Source organism: Lissotriton helveticus, chromosome 7 (assembly GCF_964261635.1).
Source record: "Lissotriton helveticus chromosome 7, aLisHel1.1, whole genome shotgun sequence".
Classification (NCBI taxonomy): domain Eukaryota; kingdom Metazoa; phylum Chordata; class Amphibia; order Caudata; family Salamandridae; genus Lissotriton; species Lissotriton helveticus.
This window is the reverse complement of record NC_136068.1, coordinates 1,461,754,280-1,461,771,687: the sequence shown is the minus strand read 5'-3', so window position 1 is coordinate 1,461,771,687 and position 17,408 is coordinate 1,461,754,280. Positions and strand designations below refer to the sequence as shown.

The 17,408-nt window shown below is 45.8% G+C and overlaps 1 protein-coding gene across 2 annotated transcripts in view; it reads left to right on the top strand.

The window, feature by feature from the left end:
- LOC144767472 (CD209 antigen-like protein C) overlaps positions 1–17,408 on the top strand; it is a 356,973-nt gene that overhangs the window by 37,206 nt on the left and 302,359 nt on the right. The gene's annotated exons all lie outside the window — the stretch shown is intronic.

Below are 17,408 nucleotides of genomic sequence, written 5' to 3'. Positions count from 1 at the left end.
TGTATCTCAGGTATGTCACCACATGTGACTCAAATGATGCTTGGTTTGTTTTTTTGAGGGCCTGTTCCTCCCACCAGCCTACATGCAAGCATGCATAACTGGGAGAGAAACAGGCCCCCATCGCCACACCCCTCAGTTGTTTAAAAATATCTTTGTTAAAAAGAAAAAAGTTGTTATTAAGGCACCATGTGATGAGCTCTAAAATAACCTTTTTGTTTTCATAGAATTCACTGGTCCTGGTATCCAAAAAATGTTTCACTGCCCTTAATCCGTGAATATGGTCTATACTGGTGTATAATGATTCTATATCGATCAGATATAGATCATCTGTCCATGTCAAATGTTCTATTTTCTTAAGAAAATCACCAGTATCTCTGACATAACTAGGAAGGTCCTTTACTAGGTTCTGTAACAAGTAGTCAATATATTGACCAACCTGCTCACCTGCACTATTGATGGCAGATATAATTGGCCTGTCAGGGACAGGCATGACATTTTTATGTATTTAGGAATTAAGTATAACACAGGTAACACTGGAAATTCATTATACATAAACTTGTACTCTTCATTAGATATGAGGCCTTCCCTTCTCCATTGTGCCAACTGTTTTTGTAATATTATTTTAGCTGTATCGTATTCTTTTGTGCTGGATTTTATATAACAGTTTTCTTCATTTAATTGCCTTTGTGCTTCTTGAATGTAATCTTTTTTTGGCCACAGTAATAAGTTGCCCCCTTATCTGATTTCTTTATAACAACATCATGGTTTTCAACTAATTTTTTCATCGAATTATCATATACTTTTTTTCTAAAAAACACATTTCTCTGCTTTCTGTTTTTATTCACAGTATGATTTAATTTTTTCAAGTCATTGGTTACCATGTCATGGTATGTATCGATAGAGTCCTTAGGCATTAGCGGTACAAAACAAGATTTAGGTTTAAAGGGACTGATCCCAGCCCCTTTCTGTACATTATTGATTTTCCTCAGTCTTTCTTGTGTAGACACATCTATATCATTATGCGATATTTCAGAATCAGTTTGCTCATTTAACTCATGTAGTATGAGCAAATTTGGAATGTCAGAGTCTGCCAACATCGGGCCAATTTCGTCCTCTTGCCCTGCCATTTTTTCAACTGTTGTTTGCAAGTTTTTAACGCAAAGAATTTCTTCAGTTTAAGTTTCCTGATAAAGCAATACACAATAAATACGTGTGCGCGCGTAATTAAAACCGTCCCCTGGACAGAAATTCAACCCCAGGGCTAATAGCTGTTCCTCTGCTTTAGTTAGCTCCACTGTTGATAAATTGATGACACTACTATCATTTAGCGATGTTTTTCTGTCGTTGCGGTTTCTTTTTTATATTTTTGTTTCCACCTTTTGCGCATGTCCCGTCTACTGGCCTCTTTTGCTGCCTCGGCCGTAGTGTTTGCAGTCTTTCCTCCACTAAAAAATCAATGAAGCTCCTGACCCACACTCAGGTTTTCCTTGCAATGGGTCGGTCCAATTCCACACTTGATTCACTTGTTAACGATACTCTCTCTACACTGGAGGAATCATCGTTGACAACTGCATGAGTGGGTACATTGATTGTATTGCTCTTTATTTTCTCGCTGTATTGTTGCCTCCTTGCTATGTCAAACTTGCGGGCAAAAGTAAAAATGTGTCCGCCAGATCTCTAGCGAACTTGTGGGCCTTTCTAGACTTGATTTTGTCTTCATCTTTTTTTAATCTTTCTTTTATAGCCCTATACATATATATATATAGAAACAAATCCTGCCCATCCCAGTCCGGGAACAGCAGCAAACAGCTTGCAGGCACGGACCTCTTGCTTCCAGGCAAATGAATAACGACCTCCAAACAGTTTGTAGATTCAAAGCAGGAACGACAGTTTATTGCGGCATAAAATGTCTCAGGCAAGTGCCTTCCATAATGTGTTTCACTCCTCTAGGGAGCTTGGTCACATGATGTGTCCATTAACTTTGACCTTTTTAAAGTGAAAGCAGTGAATAACTTGCACTCCCGCCCTTAGAAACAGGGTACAGTTACAATATATGTATATATATGTATATATATATATATATACATATATATATATATATATATTACCTACTGGCGGTCGCCAGTAGGTATATATAGTTAGGATTTTTTCTCTATGGGTTTTTTGAAAATTCTATGTCTAATAACTTTGGCGTTTGTGGACGGAATTGGCTGAAATTTTCAGGAAAATGGCACATTTTGTTTCTGAGCAGCCCCTGGAAATTTGGGGGGGGTTCATCAAGGGGGGGCCGAGAAAAAAGGGGGGTCCCAAAACGTGTTTTTAACATTGAGTTTTCCATAGGGCGGTTGGCCTCACTTTTAGGCCGAACGGCTGAATGGATTTCCACGAAACTTGGCAAAATTGTAGGGACTGGTAGCCCGATGTGCCTTTGCTAGGTCTCAATATATGTGCTTCAGTGGATTTTGAGAAATTAACGTTCAAAAAAAGATATATATCTGTAACAGCGGACCAGGCAGCGCTCCGGTTCGCGGACTTTACGCGTTACGGAGCTTTGTGAAGCGAAGCTGATTGGTTCTCCGGCGTCTGTAAACATTCCAAACAGTCCGTAGCGGCCGCCATCTTGTCTCTCGGTAGGATCGAGAGACAAGAGGAGGCCAAAGCGAAGGGGCAAATGACCATAAGGGGGCATAGTAGATCCTCCCTGACCCTCTAGGTTTGATGTGGAGGTTTTAAAAGGGCCCGCGAGGCAAAAAAAAAATAAATAATAATAATCGAACGGCTGAATGGATTTGCACGAAACTTGGCAAAATTGTAGGGACTGGTAGCCCGATGTGCCTTTGCTAGGTCTCAATATATGTGCTTCAGTGGATTTTGAGAAATTAACGTTCAAAAAAAGATATATATCTGTAACAGCGCTCCGCTTCGCGTACTTTTCGCGTTACGGAGCTTTGCGAAGCTGATTGGTTCTCCGGCGTCTGTAAACATTGCAAACAGTCCGTAGCGGCCGCCATCTTGTCTCTCGGTAGGATCGAGAGACAAGAGGAGGCCAAAGCGAAGGGGCAAATGACCATAAGGGGGCATATTAGATCCTCCTTGACCTCTTAGGTTTGATGTGGAGGTTTTAAAAGGGCCCCGCGGGGCAAAAAAAATAATAATAATAATAATCGAACGGCTGAATGGATTTGCACGAAACTTGGCAAAATTGTAGGGACTGGTAGCTCGATGTGCCTTTGCTAGGTCTCAATATATGTGCTTCAGTGGATTTTGAGAAATTAACGTTCAAAAAAAGATATATATCTGTAACAGCGCTCCGCTTCGCGGAGATAAAATTATCTCTGTATTACCTAGCTGTTGCTAACACCAGTTAGCGACCGCTAGTAGGAGATAGCGACCATCTTGGGCCCCACTTTGCATGTGAGTGATATTTATCACTAATGACATGCAAAGTGGGCATGCCAAGATGTTAGCGACTGGAAACAGTCGCTAACATCGCTATCTCCTATTACCAACTTTTGGAAATATTCGCGATAAGCGCGAATATCTCCAAAAGCTACCACCTGCCCTGAGCAGTTCTTAGCCATGTTATCCAAAGGGAGGTGGATAACATGGCTAAGAGCATTAGCTCGGTAATGCATGAATATCGCTGAGTTTTCAGCGATATTAATGCATTGTGGTCGTTTTTTATCGTATTTGCGATAAACCTTGATAATAGCAAGGTTTATCTGCGATAATTTCTGACGATGCTTAGCAGTAAAAAATTCGTTGCTAAGCATCGTTAGGGATAAATATCGCTTAACTTTGGTAATATGCCCCAACGTCTGTTAACGTTCGATTCGAAGGAAATCAGGAAGTGTTGAAAAACATTGTCTGCGCCATCTTGCCTTTTTTCAAATGCCACACTTTTGTCGTGCACGGCAGTCATTTTAGATGCCTTGACCATACCCACTCCCTGCACGCTGTCGATCCTTAGCATGGCTCCCCACCCTCGCAAGCATCTCCCCCAGGCAGTGGTCACCCCCACTCTCTGTCTTATGCATGGGTAATAAACCTCCCCCCATCTGCGCTGCTCTTCCCTGAGAATCACACCCTGTGCCCGCCCGACACCTCCCTTTCTCCCTATTCACTACCGCACCCTCTGACACTCCTTTTCCTCTGTGTCCGATTGTCCAGGCCGGTCCTAGGCTATCAGCTAGCCCTGCAGATGTAGTTTATGGCCCCAGCTGTAAAGAATCACCCCTCTTCAAAGGAGTTATAGTAGATCAAGGCCCACACTTGATGAGATCCGTCACAGCAGACGCGTTCCTATTATCTGAAAACCATCCTGTATTGTGATTGGGGAGGGGACCGAGCCTGAAGCGGAAGATTCCAGGGATGACTCTTTGTACATCAAAGTTTTTACAATTATGTGTCACATTAAAAATATATAGCACTCCAACAAAGTAGTAAGATTATAAAACTTTAATAACTTATAAATATATACAACAAAACAAAAACAGTAATAACATATAAACATTTTTAGGGAAAAACAACGAAGTAGCGGTCGGCTGTGCGAATAGTCCCAACGCAGCACAACGTCCAGATTTCTGGACGGCACCCAGGTGATGTTGCCTGGGTGCCGCACTGATTTCGGCATCCGGCGTGGGGCGTCGCGGGGGGTGGGTCATCAGTAGCAAACTGTTGTGCGAATAGTTCCAAGGCAGCAGAACGATGGCACCAAGGTGATGTCCAGTAAGTTGCCGCACTGGTTTTGGTATCCTACAATGCTGCTCCGAATAACGGCGTGGGGCGCCCCGGGGGGGCGTGGGGGGGAGGCGGCGTGAACGGGCCTCTCCAGGTGGAGTCTCGTCTGTTGTAGTGGGGCGCCCCTTTACCGTTTCAGTTGCCATTCCGTCCGCTTTTGGTCCACTGTGTCAAAAGCCGCAATTCAGCTGAGTTGCGCCCACTCTTGCGGTGCAGCGATAGGCGGCTGTCACAGGACTCTCAAAATGGCGGCAGGCTGTTTCCTTTTTGGGCCTGGTCCACTGAAATGGCCCTGGGACACCTTGGAAATCGGACGCTTGTCTGCTAGGTCTTGGACCCCATTCTCGAAAGCGTCCCCTCCGCCTTGAGGATTCATCAAAAGATTTGGGGGCCCCCGACTCCTGCAGGCTTCTGGTGGGGAGCGGCTGCCATGATTGCTCGCGGAATGACCACGACGGAGCCACGAGATGGTGGTGCTTTCATGGTGACGCCAGCTTCAGTCTGAAACATCCAGAAACAAGGTGGGGCTTTCATCGTTTGGGAAAAAAAAAAAGTTTTCATCCAATGAAAAGTGTTATTTTTAGGTCATATGATCAAGCCTTCCATCATTAGGAAACCAAAAGTAAAATGAACCAATGAAAAGTTTTATAAACAAGTCACATGACCTGTTATGCGGCATAGGGTATAAAATGCGGAGAAAATACGTTGGCACGTGAGGCGGCGTCAGTAGCGGACCGATGTGCGAATAGGCCGAAGGCAACACAACGCGCCAAGATCCGGATGGCACCGAGGTGGTGTCCAGCAAGTTGCAGCACTGGTGTGGCCATCCTACAATGCTGAAAGTCGGCGTGGGGCGCCCCGTTGGCCTGTGAGTTCGCGTCAGTAGCGGACCGATGTGCGAATAGGCCGAAGGCAGCACAACGCGCCAAGATCCGGATGGCACCGAGGTGGTGTCTAGTAAGTTGCCGCACTGGTGTGGCCATCCTACAATGTTGAAAGTCGGCGTGGGGCGCCCCGTTGGCCTGTGAGATGGCGTCAGTAGCGGACCGATGTGCGAATGGGGCCAAAGGCAGCGCAACAATATTTTCTGAATAGAAGACACCACAAGGCGCTGAGATGCCAAGATCTGGATGGCACCGAGGTGCTGTCTAGCAAGTTGTGGCACTGGTGTGGCCATCCTACAATGGTAAAAGTCGGCGTGGGGCGCCCTGTTGGCCTGTGAGATGGTGTCAGTAGCGGACCGATGTGCGAATGGGGCCAAAGGCAGCGCAACAATATTTTCTGACTAGAAGACACCACAAGGCGCTGAGATGCCAAGATCCGGATGGCACCGAGGTGATGTCTAGCAAGTTGCTGTACTGGTGTGGCCATCCTACAATGCTGAAACTTGGCGTGGGGCGCCCCATTAGCCTGTGAGATGGCGTCAGTAGCGGACCGATGTGCGAATGGGGCCAAAGGCAGCGCAACAATATTTTCTGAAGAGAAGACACCACAAGGCGCTGAGATTCGGTTACCACCGAGGTGATGTCTAGCAAGTTGCCGCACTGGTGTGGCCATCCTACAATACTGCTCCGACTAACGGCGTGGGGTGCCCGAAGGGGGGGGGGGAGGCGGCGTGAACGGGCCTTCCTAGGTGGAGGCTAGTCTGCTGTAGTGGGGCGCCCCTTTACCGTTTCAGTTGCCATTCAGCTGAGTTTTGGCTGCTCTTGATGCTACAGCGACAGGCGGCTGCAACAGGACTCTCAAAATGGCGGCCTGTTCCTTGGATTTGGGCCTGGTCCACTAAAATGGCCCTGGGACACCTTAGAACTCGGACGCTCGATTTTTTTTTCCTTTCCTCTACATGCAAAAAAAGGTAAATGCCCGGTACGTTACACGCTTCGTCTGCCACGATGTACTCTCCAGAGGAACCGAACTATACCATGCATCGTCATATGGAGAGGTGGCACCAATTAATTATAGTGCTGCATAAAAGAGAGATTTGGAGGAGAACCCCCGACCTGCCAGTACATTCATCAAAGAAGTGGCACTGACAGCATCAGAGGCAAGGGAAACGGTCCCAAATATTTAGAAGAACTTTGGAAAGATTAAAATGACATGTTTAGATTGTGGCAAATTAATTTCATGTGGACAGATGAATGTTACTCTAATAAATACAGCATATGAACATCATCATAGTCGATGGTTGGTAGAGACATTTTGACTATATCCTGGACCTGCCCGTCCTCGCCCAAAATGGCGCCGGAATAAATGGGACTCGTAACTCCTTGTTGTGTACTGGTTGCAGAACCTTGAAATCACGAGATACGTATGCAGTTTTGAAGCACATGGCGGGCGGGGACGAGAATTGATTGAATATTTCGACATCCCTATTGATATTAAGTTCTGATGTGTTATTGATTACTGTACTATTGAAAGTTCGAATTAATGTCACCCATGGTACTTGCCCGCAAATGTATATCTAGATAATTTTATTGTAACTGGCCCTGTCGTATTTTAATTATAAAATGTACGTCCACCAATTCCGCAACTGTTAGACACCTTAGTTCTTGCAACCTAATGGCCCGCCCGTTACGTTCCTCTACAGTGTAAATGTCTACTCATCATATACGATTACAGTTTGCTCCGTGGCCGGCCCACGTGGTTATAGGCTCGTATTTGTATAATGAAATTTTCACAATAAAGGTTTTTAAAAGAAAACATGGTAGTAGTATATACATTGGTAAAGTTTTTAATAATAGTCACTGTTTTAGAATCATTAAAAGGCAAGTGAAATAAAGCAGACCAATTACATGAAGGGTAAAAGGTATAATACGCAGGAACGCAGTAAAGATAAATGGTCAAGGGCTGTTGTGTTTTCTACTCCTGCAACATGAAGTGATCGATAAGAATCTCATATTCAGGCGTATCGGCGACTAAGACAGTAGGTCGACCCTCTTTTGCTCAACGGCTCCGTCATGGGACGAAGAAACGCTCTTTTTCTCGAAAAAAGAATATATTTTACTTGCAGGACAGTTGTAAATTTTCCGGGAAAGTACATTAGCCTGGAACATTATAACATATATTTAAGAAAAAATAATGTTCGGAAGTAATAAAAAGCGTAATTATTAGGTGATATGACCAAGCCTTTCATCATTAGAATAAGAAAAGTAAAATGAACCAATGAAAAGTTTTATTAACAAGTCACATGACTTGTTATGCTTACGTTACGCGCTGCGCGTTGCGCCCCGGATGACTTCCGGATGCGCTAACGCGGCGCGTCATATGACGCATTACGCGACAACGCAGGTCCAGAATATAGTCAAAATGTCTCCACCAACCAGCGGTCGGAACACAACCCCTTTCAGCAGGCTAAATAGTTATGTTAAATGACAACAGAAGGGACAGGCAACAAGAACCATCAGTCAAAGAGGGGAGGGCTAGTTCTTCTCTACCGGGTTACATTGGGGCGCTACCGGAACTGATCGAATTGGTAGTCTACAGTGTTTCTGGATGTTTCAGACTGAAGCTGGGGTTAGCATGAGAGCACCACCATTTCGTAGCTCCGTCGTGGCCATTCCGCAACCAATCATGGCAGCCGCTCTTTATCGTTATTTTGGGCGGGGTGGGTGGCGGAGCCGAGCTGTTTTGCAGCCATCATTGTGTGGAGTTCAGTTCATCTCACTAGTTTCGTATTTGTCATGAGGGGTTGTTCCTAATGTTTCTATTTTAGCGAGGTCAAAAAGAGATCCCATTAGTGGCCTACTGATTTTGCTCGATTCCTTTTGCTTTTTTACACGATTTTTCGTTATCTGCAAAGACTAAACAGAGTATTGCGACTCTGTGTTTGTTTGTAAATAGAGAATGAACCAAAGAGAACCAATTCAAAAACAGTAAATGCTTGGATAACAATCAATCAAATGGAGAGAGAAGAAGGCACAACGTATTACAACGGGGGCAAAGGCCTGCGTTAACTACCTTTCACTATCTGCAAAGGGAGAGTACTCCTAATAGAAATGAGGGGGGGGGGCAGCATTCAAAGCAGATCAGTGTGCATAAACACGAAAATGTTTTTACTTACCACGTACTTGACATTCGACAGCTTATGATATTTGCTATTAAAAAACCATTGAAATTCACTGAAAAAACCATAGGTTATAGACCATATATAGTTAGGAATTAGCATTTACAAAACCTTGAAAATTCACTGAAAAAACCATAGGTTATAGACCATATATAGTTAGGAATTAGCATTTACAAAACCTTGAAAATTCACTGAAAAAACCATAGGTTATAGACCATATATCGTTAGGAATTAGCATTTACAAAACCTTATTTTACTCACACAAAACCATTGCAATTCCATATATAGTTAGTTGCACTAACTATATATCGCGCACCCGCAATCCACTGCTGATGATGTCACATATTACATCATTCATGACATGGTCAGTGACATCACTGATGACATCACTGATGACATCTCAAATGACATATATATATATATATATATATATATATATATTCAAAACAAAACCAGTGCATTACCTCCTCACACCAGAATACGACAAAGCAGTCCAAGGTGAGTTTCTCCAATTTCACTTTATTGCAGATTTGAGGGCTATGACTTGTTTCGGAAGGATCCCCTGCCTTGATCACATGTGGAGCCAGACTCCGAACCTGAATATAAGTGCTTTACAATCACCACGTGATACACATAGACATAAACAAAACACTTCATCATATAGATGGCTGTCACTACAAAATTCTTTGTACACTTCACTTTTTTGTTTTTTTGACTTGACACAGGTTGAAGTATTTTGGTGTTTGAAATAGCATTGCATTGAAATGTATGAAGTTTCAGTTAAATTTATCCACACATATTCTCTCTCCCTGTTCCATTACTCGTTTTTCAGATTCATTACTGTTGGAAGTGGAGGGCCCTGTCGCTTACTGCCGCCACCAAATGCTGGAGGCGTGCGTCCCCAACCCCTCGCTTCAAAGTTAGGCTAAGTAAGGACACCCTCTGAGATAGCCCTGCTCACCCCCTTAGTAGCTTGGCACGAGCAGCAAGGCTTATCTCCAAGGCACGAGTGTTCAGTATGTGCACCCACGCTCACAGTAACCCCATGATGTCATCACAAATAGACTCCACACGACTATTGATATAATGAGTATAATCTATATACAAGCAATTATATGATACAACCACACCGTACAAAATATACATATAAGAATGGGTAGTATTCTTTCCGGTGGGTTGGTAGGTTCTAATCCCAACCACTGCTTCTAACCAACAGGTAAGCTCACATCTAACCATTTCCCAAAAGGTTAGGCAAGTCGTATTGCTAGAATCACACACGTTGCAAAAGGAAACAATACTGCAATGCGTAATGATGTTCTCTTATACTGTGCAACAGAGAAACAATGCCATATGTAGCGCCACAGTCATTTAATTTGCAATTGAAGGAATAATGCAATGCGTATCACCACCAGCATGCCCGTTACCAGGAAGAAACAAAGCAATGCATCATGCTACAATCCTGTATGGTGCAATGAAGACATAATACACTGTGCCACGTTATACTCAGATACTGTGCACTGAAGAAATATTGCAATGCACCACGTTACAATCAGGTAATATGTACGGGAGAAAATAACGCAGTGCGTAGCGCACCAAGCATAAAGTTTGTCAGGCACACATGAGGTCCTTCCTCAAGCTGAATGGGGAAAAAACGGAGGTCCTCATTTTTGGGGGCAAAAGTGAGACCTGGTCTATGGAATGGTGGCCTTCTGTCCTGGGAGCCTGCCCCTCACCGTCCCTTTTCGCCCGCAACCTCGGGGTCATTCTGGACACTACTCTCTCGCTAGACAAGCAGGTCAGCAGGACTGTGTCCACCTGTTGCAATGCTCTCAGGATTTTAAGAAAACTCATTCATTATCTCTCCCCTGAGGCACGCAAACAGGTAAAAATGGCGCTTATTGTCTCCAGACTGGACTATTTCAATGCACTATATTTTGGCATTAGCAATGGTCTGGTCCAGCGCCTCCAGACTGTGCAGAATGCGGCTGCCCGGTTTGTTGTGGGTGCTCCCAAACGCTCCTCGGGTACAGCCATCAGGAAAAACCTGCACTGGCTCCCCATGCAGGCGAGGATTAATTTTAAGGCCTTATGCCTTACACACAGTGCCCTTAATGAGTCCGGCCCGGAGGCTATTCGCGCTCTTGTGGCCTACTATACCCCTGGTAGAGCACTTCGCTCTTCCAGTAAAAGCTTACTAGCTGTCCCTCGTATATGCAAGGCCAGATGGGGTGGAAGGTCCTTTCATTTCCTTGCACCCAGACTCTGGAATACGCTCCCCAACGACCTGAAGGTGATCTCTTCCCACACTCTGTTCCATAAAGCACTCAAGACCTGGCTATTTCAAGAAGCTTATCTCTAATTCTTCCTTGGGTGATTTTTGAGTTTTCAGCCTACCATCTTCCAGCGCCTTGATGCCTACGGGTTTAGTTGTGCTATCTACAAATTTCTTTTAATAATAATAATAATAAGGTCAGGCGTCATACGACAGTTCGATAGTTCGTTAGCAACAATAATGCAAAGTGTAATACGACAGTTTTACGCTCTCGATTAACAGTGCCCTAGCTATGGATCAAATGATGACACAAAAAGTACTGCTTCCCACTCTGGCCCCAGTACTGCCCAGTCTTGGTTTAGCATGGGCCCCGATCCGGGCCAAAGAAATGGCTCATGCAGCTGACTGAAGTGGGAGGCCGAGAGAGTGTCCCTCCGGTCCTGCACCCCACCCAACCCCAGGTGTTGATTCACGTTACCTGGGGAGGCGTGATCCCAATCTCCTCCCCGACGTCAGTGACTTGGGCCTTGATCCAGAACTCCGTCACGGGATGCGGCGGACTCGGTCCGACAGCTTAGCTCTTCCGTGGTTACCGTCCGAGCTGCTGCTGATTGACTTAGAGTGCCCCAATGACTTGGCCCTCACTTCGGCGGTCTCAGTCCATACCAAGATCCGCCCTCAGCACTGTGGAGACTTTACGCCAAATCGGTGCACACCCTAACCAGGCACTCCTCACTAGCACCTCAGGTTGCAATTCTACACGCACACTATGCGTCCGAGACTCGCCTCTTCTCTGGTGCTCTCGATGATCCGGCGCTCCTCACCAATACTCCGCTTACACCTCAACAGACACCCTGCGGGTTGGAGCCTCTCTTCTTCTCCCGGTGCATACGATGTCCAGCCGCTCTTCATCAACACCCTGGCTGCACCACTTTATTTTATTTTTATTTCTGGTTTTTGTAAAGCGCGACACTCGTCCCATGGGACATCACGGCGCTGTAAATAAAAGGAGACTGCTGACGACACACACTCTTGCGCGTCTGAGTCTCACGTCTTCGCCCGGTGCACACAATGTCCAGGCGCTCTTCTCTAACGCCCTGGCTGCACCACAACACGCACTCTTGCACGTCGGAGACTCAATTCTTCTTTTGGTGCCTACGAGTGGTGGAGTGGTGTGGCTCACTGGTTAGAGGCGGCAGACCCGGGAGCAGAAGTCGGCCCGGGACCAGGGTTCAATTCCCGACGCGGCAGGGTTGTGGACCAGGGTCAGCGGACTCGACAATTCTCACCTCGGTGCCTACTCTAACCTGGGGTCCCACTCGGCAACTCTGGGCATTAGCATGCCAAATCTCCACAACGGCCCAATCAACGTCGGGGATGCCTGGCTCCACCTTGGGGATTCCCAGTAGGAACCATCCCACAGGGAAAGCCAGGACGGGTTCCCCAGCGGTATACAGCGCCGGGACGCCCCTTTGCTGGGGCAGCTGTGCGCTTTACAAGTATACAACATTTAACATTTAATATTTACGAGGGCCCGGCGCCTTTCACCAACACCGGGGCTGCACCACGACACGCAACCTTGAGCGTCTGAGTCTCATTTCTTCCATTGGTGCACATGATATCCAGGTGCTCCTCACCAATGTCCTGGCTGCACCATGACACGCACACTGCACGTCTGAGTCGCGCTTCATTTTTTGGTGCACACGAGGCCCGGGCGCTATTCACCAACACCCGGGTAGCACCATGACATGCACCCTTGCACGTCCTTGCCTCATCTCCCTGTGCACGCCACGACCATACGCTCCTCACCAACGCCTTGGCCTGCACAACACCACGCACTCAGGCATGTCCAAATCCCACCTCTTCTCCCGGTGCACACGATGTTGAGGCACTCTTCCCAAACACCCAGGCTGCACCAGAACATGCACTCTTGCACATCAGAGACTCACTTCTTCTTTTGGTGCCTGTGAGGCCCAGGTGCTCTTGACTAATGCCCGGGCTGCACCATGGCACACACCTTTGCGTGTCCGAGACTCACTTCTTCCGTTGGTGAACACGATGTCCAGGCGCTCCCCACCAATGCCCTGGCTGTACCATGACATGCACACTGCATGTCCGAGTCTCACTTCTTCGTTTGGTGCACACGAGGTCCAGGCGCTCTTCACCAACACCCGAGCTGCACCACGCTACGCACCCTTGTGCATCCGAGCTTCACCTCATCTCCCTGTGCACACCACGACCAGACGCTCCTCACCACTGCCTTGGCCTGCATCACGACACGCACTCTGAGGCTTAGCTTACTCCTGCGTGCCCATGATCATAAGGCACAAATTCTGAGCGTCTCAAGTGGCAAAAAGCAGGGGCACACGCGTTGCTTGGGACTTCTCCGGAAACTTTTATGATCCTGTATTTCCAAACAGGGAGCCAGCTCACCTCGGGCCCTTGGGGTTACAAGACACAGCACAAAGCACAGTCTTCTTCAAGCAGGGGGACCCAGCGCCTCCAGGCACAGTCCCAAGAGCCTCTTCCTTAATTAGAACAACAAACTGCAAACCAGCCCCAGATCATTAAGCAAGGATTTGTCTATCCACAGCAGTCTCTTCAGTTGTTCCTTTTTTAGCAGAGGTTCCTTTTGACCACAGAATGGGTCCAAGCATTTTCATTCTCAATCCATATCTGTTTCATTCCAAAATTCAGGGGCTTCAGCTCTCATTGTTATACCCATTAAAGTCTTTGAATTATGTATAAGCTCAGGGGTCCCTGCCCTTCCCTAAATCAGTTCTGGGTGTCTTCCTCCCAGTGTCACCTCTCTCCCTTTGATACTGGGGGTCTAGATCCTCCAGTTGCAGGGCAGACTGGTGCCATCTCAACGCCTCCCTGGGTCAAGACCTCTCACAGCTCCTCTCACCTTTCAGTTCCAGACAGACAATCCACATTTCAGAGACACACAGAAATGCTCAAAGCACAAAACTCAGCCACTTTCTAAAAGAGTGGTTTATAAACACACAGGGACATATCTACAACTGCTGGCACATCCCTGCAAATCAGCAGGGATGCACCAAGAAATATGCAGCATGCAAAACTACCCGTGCTCCACCATGGATGCGCCGCATTTACAATACAGCGCACTTTGGCGCACGGATAATGCGTGACGTATCTGCCTGCGTAATGTTGGCGCAGTGCGATAGTCGTTTTGTGGGCGTGACACAACTCCAGCACTGTTCCAACCCGGCCTATCTGCAACATGCTGCATCATGCCTTGCGCCTGCTTCAAGCAGGCACAAGGTTTTGACGCAGCGGCGTCGGAAAAGTGACTGAGTGAAATAGTCAGATTTCACTGCGTCACTTTTCCGAGGCTTTCCTCCAATGGAACGCCCACACTGCGAGGGAACGCCCACATGAAACCTGTCTAGATGCGTCACGTTGTAAATAAGGCGCAACATGGTGCATGGTTTACTCTGCAGTGGCGTAGAAGTGTCGCAAGGGGCTTGTAAATCTGTCCCCCCAGTGACAAAACCACCTTCACAAAAAGATGCATTCTGACACTGTGAGTCCATACATTCTAAACTTCACCTCTCCATTATAAACTGACAGGAAACTCGGCTAACAAACACAACACCCAACTTCCCCCTTTCTGTCCTCTTGGCAGAAAGGCCTTTCATCAGTGAAAAACTAAATGGAGTGTTTCTCACTGTCAGAACATAACAGGCACCTCAGTTTATGTTCTGCTTTTTACCTACATGGCACCTTGCCCAGGGGTTACCTAGTACCTACCACAGGGGTGCCCCATGTGTATGTAAAAGGGTAAGTCAGGCCTGATAAGTGGTTGCACTTGGAAGGACTACATGCTAACTTAGCATTCTGCGCGCAGACCCTACACTGAAGGCCTGAGTTCCCTTCTCTGCGCACCCTTGCATTACTAGCCCTTGCACACACAGTGCACATCACTAGGGACTATTACTAGTAAGGCAAACACACCAATCATGGCCAACCAATCACCATTACATTTTAAACAGGGAACTCTGGGGCATATTACCAAGCAATATCGATAATTATCGCTATTGCTTGGTTAGCGGGAAAAAATATCGCCGAGCACCGAGGATTTGTTACCGCTGAGATACCTTGATATTATCAAGGTTTATCTCAAAGGCGGTAAAAATCCTGCGAAATGCATGAATATCGCTGAAAAATCAGCGATATTCATGCATTATCGTGACAATGCTCTTAGCCATGTTATCCACCTTCCATTGGATAACATGGCTAAGAACTGCTTTTAGCAGGCGTTAGCTTTTGGAGATATTCGCGCTTAGCGCGAATATTTCCAAAAATTGTTAATAGGAGTTAGCGATGTTAGCGACTGTTTTCAGTCGCTAACATCTTGGCACGCCCACTTTGCATGTCATTAGCGATAATTATCGCTGACATGCAAAGTGGGACCCTAAATGCCCGCTATCGCCTACAAGCTGTCGCTAACTGGTGTTAGCGACAGCTTGGTAATAGGGCGATAAAATTATCGCCGCATTAGCGGGAAAAAGTCCCACTAATGCGGCAATAATGCTCTTGGTAATATGCCCCTCTGTTACTTTGTCACTGATCAGCAGTGGCAGAGTACCCACAGCATCCAAATTGGCTACTCTATGTCAGGAAAACGTTCTAGGCAGAAAGAAAAAAGTTTAGGGACCTTTTTTTTAGTTCAATATGTTTATTAAGATTTTAAAAGGATAAAAACAGTTAGGTACAGTTCATAATGATACCGATAGGAAAAATAAGGAAAAAAACCACAGGTGCATCAGAGTATGTCATTAATAACAGAGAAATTGCCACAACTTATACTTCTTAAAAGTAAAATAAAAATCAGAGAACAGAGTGGCATTAGGGAATCAGAGGAACTCATAAACGGCATCATTATATACAAAATAGAAAAAGGAAGGAGAAAGAGAAAAGGGAACAGAACAGAAGAAAGGAAAAAAAGAAGAAGAAAGAAGAGAGAGGAAAAAAGAAGAAGGATCTCTCCTGATGGCGCAACAGGACAAAACACTACAGACAACAGTTAGTCAGGCGTCACAAAGGGGTATTGGTCGACCAACCCCCTAGAGGCCAATCCATATAAGTATCTAAAGTTCTCCAGACATTAGAAGAGATAGAGGGAGTGAGATGAGCACTATCCTCAGAAGAGTGTGCGCTTCTCAAGAAGGATACCCATGCCCACCATGTGTGATAGGAAATGGAAGCAAAAGACTTCCAATCCATAAGAATCACCTTGACAGCGACAGTTAATAAAAGATCCAACAATTGCATATCTAATGTATCTAACGGCAGAGGATTCTGGGAAGCCAAGGGTCCCAATAAGACCATAGGAAAGGAAAGAGGAAACTTAATTTGAAAGATTAACATAAGATGTTTATGAATAATAGCCCAAAAAGGTTGGAGAAGTGAGCAATGATAGAACATATGTGGATAGTCACCAACCTCCAAGCCTCAACTCCAACATAAATCATCATCCTTTAAATGGAGAGAACAAAGCCGCTTAGGAGTCCAGTGAAGAAGGTTGATGGAGAAGAATTTGGATTGAAATAAAGAAGAGAGAACGTACCTATAAGTTGCCAGGTGTCTGACGACACATGCTCCATTAGCGCGGCACCAAAATGTCGGGACCATTTGAGCTGCGCAATGGTACAAGAATCTGAAGATGTTGAGGTCAAAAATTTATAAATGCGAGAAGCAACATGACCAGTCTTGAGCCACAGAGAAAGCAAAGAAATCAATGGGGCGTCAGGGACAAGACGCACTTTGGCAAGGGCAACTTTAATGTTCAAGAAAGTGTAAAAATTCAGATTGGAAAGTGAAAATTGTCTAGCTAAAGAAGAAAAGGGTAGCGGGTCACCAGTGGAGTCATAAAGATGACGCACCAACGTGATACCTTTGTCAGACCAATATTGAATTAGCGGGGGATCAACAAGAACTTTTATGCGGGGGATTACGCCACAACGATGACCACCTGGATTTATGAATCGGAGTAGCCATTTTCCGATCAAGCAATTTAACAGCGGCAACCGTATCCAAAATAATAGCTCGAGAGAAAAGAATAGATAATGAAGATGTGGTTAAAAACGAAGAGACCGGAAGAGAAGAAGAGAGGGTCTGTTCGATGACCAACCAAGAAGGTGAATGACCAGGAAGTGAGGAAAACCATAATGCTCCTTGAGAAGCTAAAAAAGCCACCTGATACTTCCCCCAATCCGGGAAATTGCAGCCACCCATATCGTAGGGTTTCCTTAAGATTTATATGCGATACAAGCCCTCTTATCATTCCAGAGAAACGAAGAGGTGATG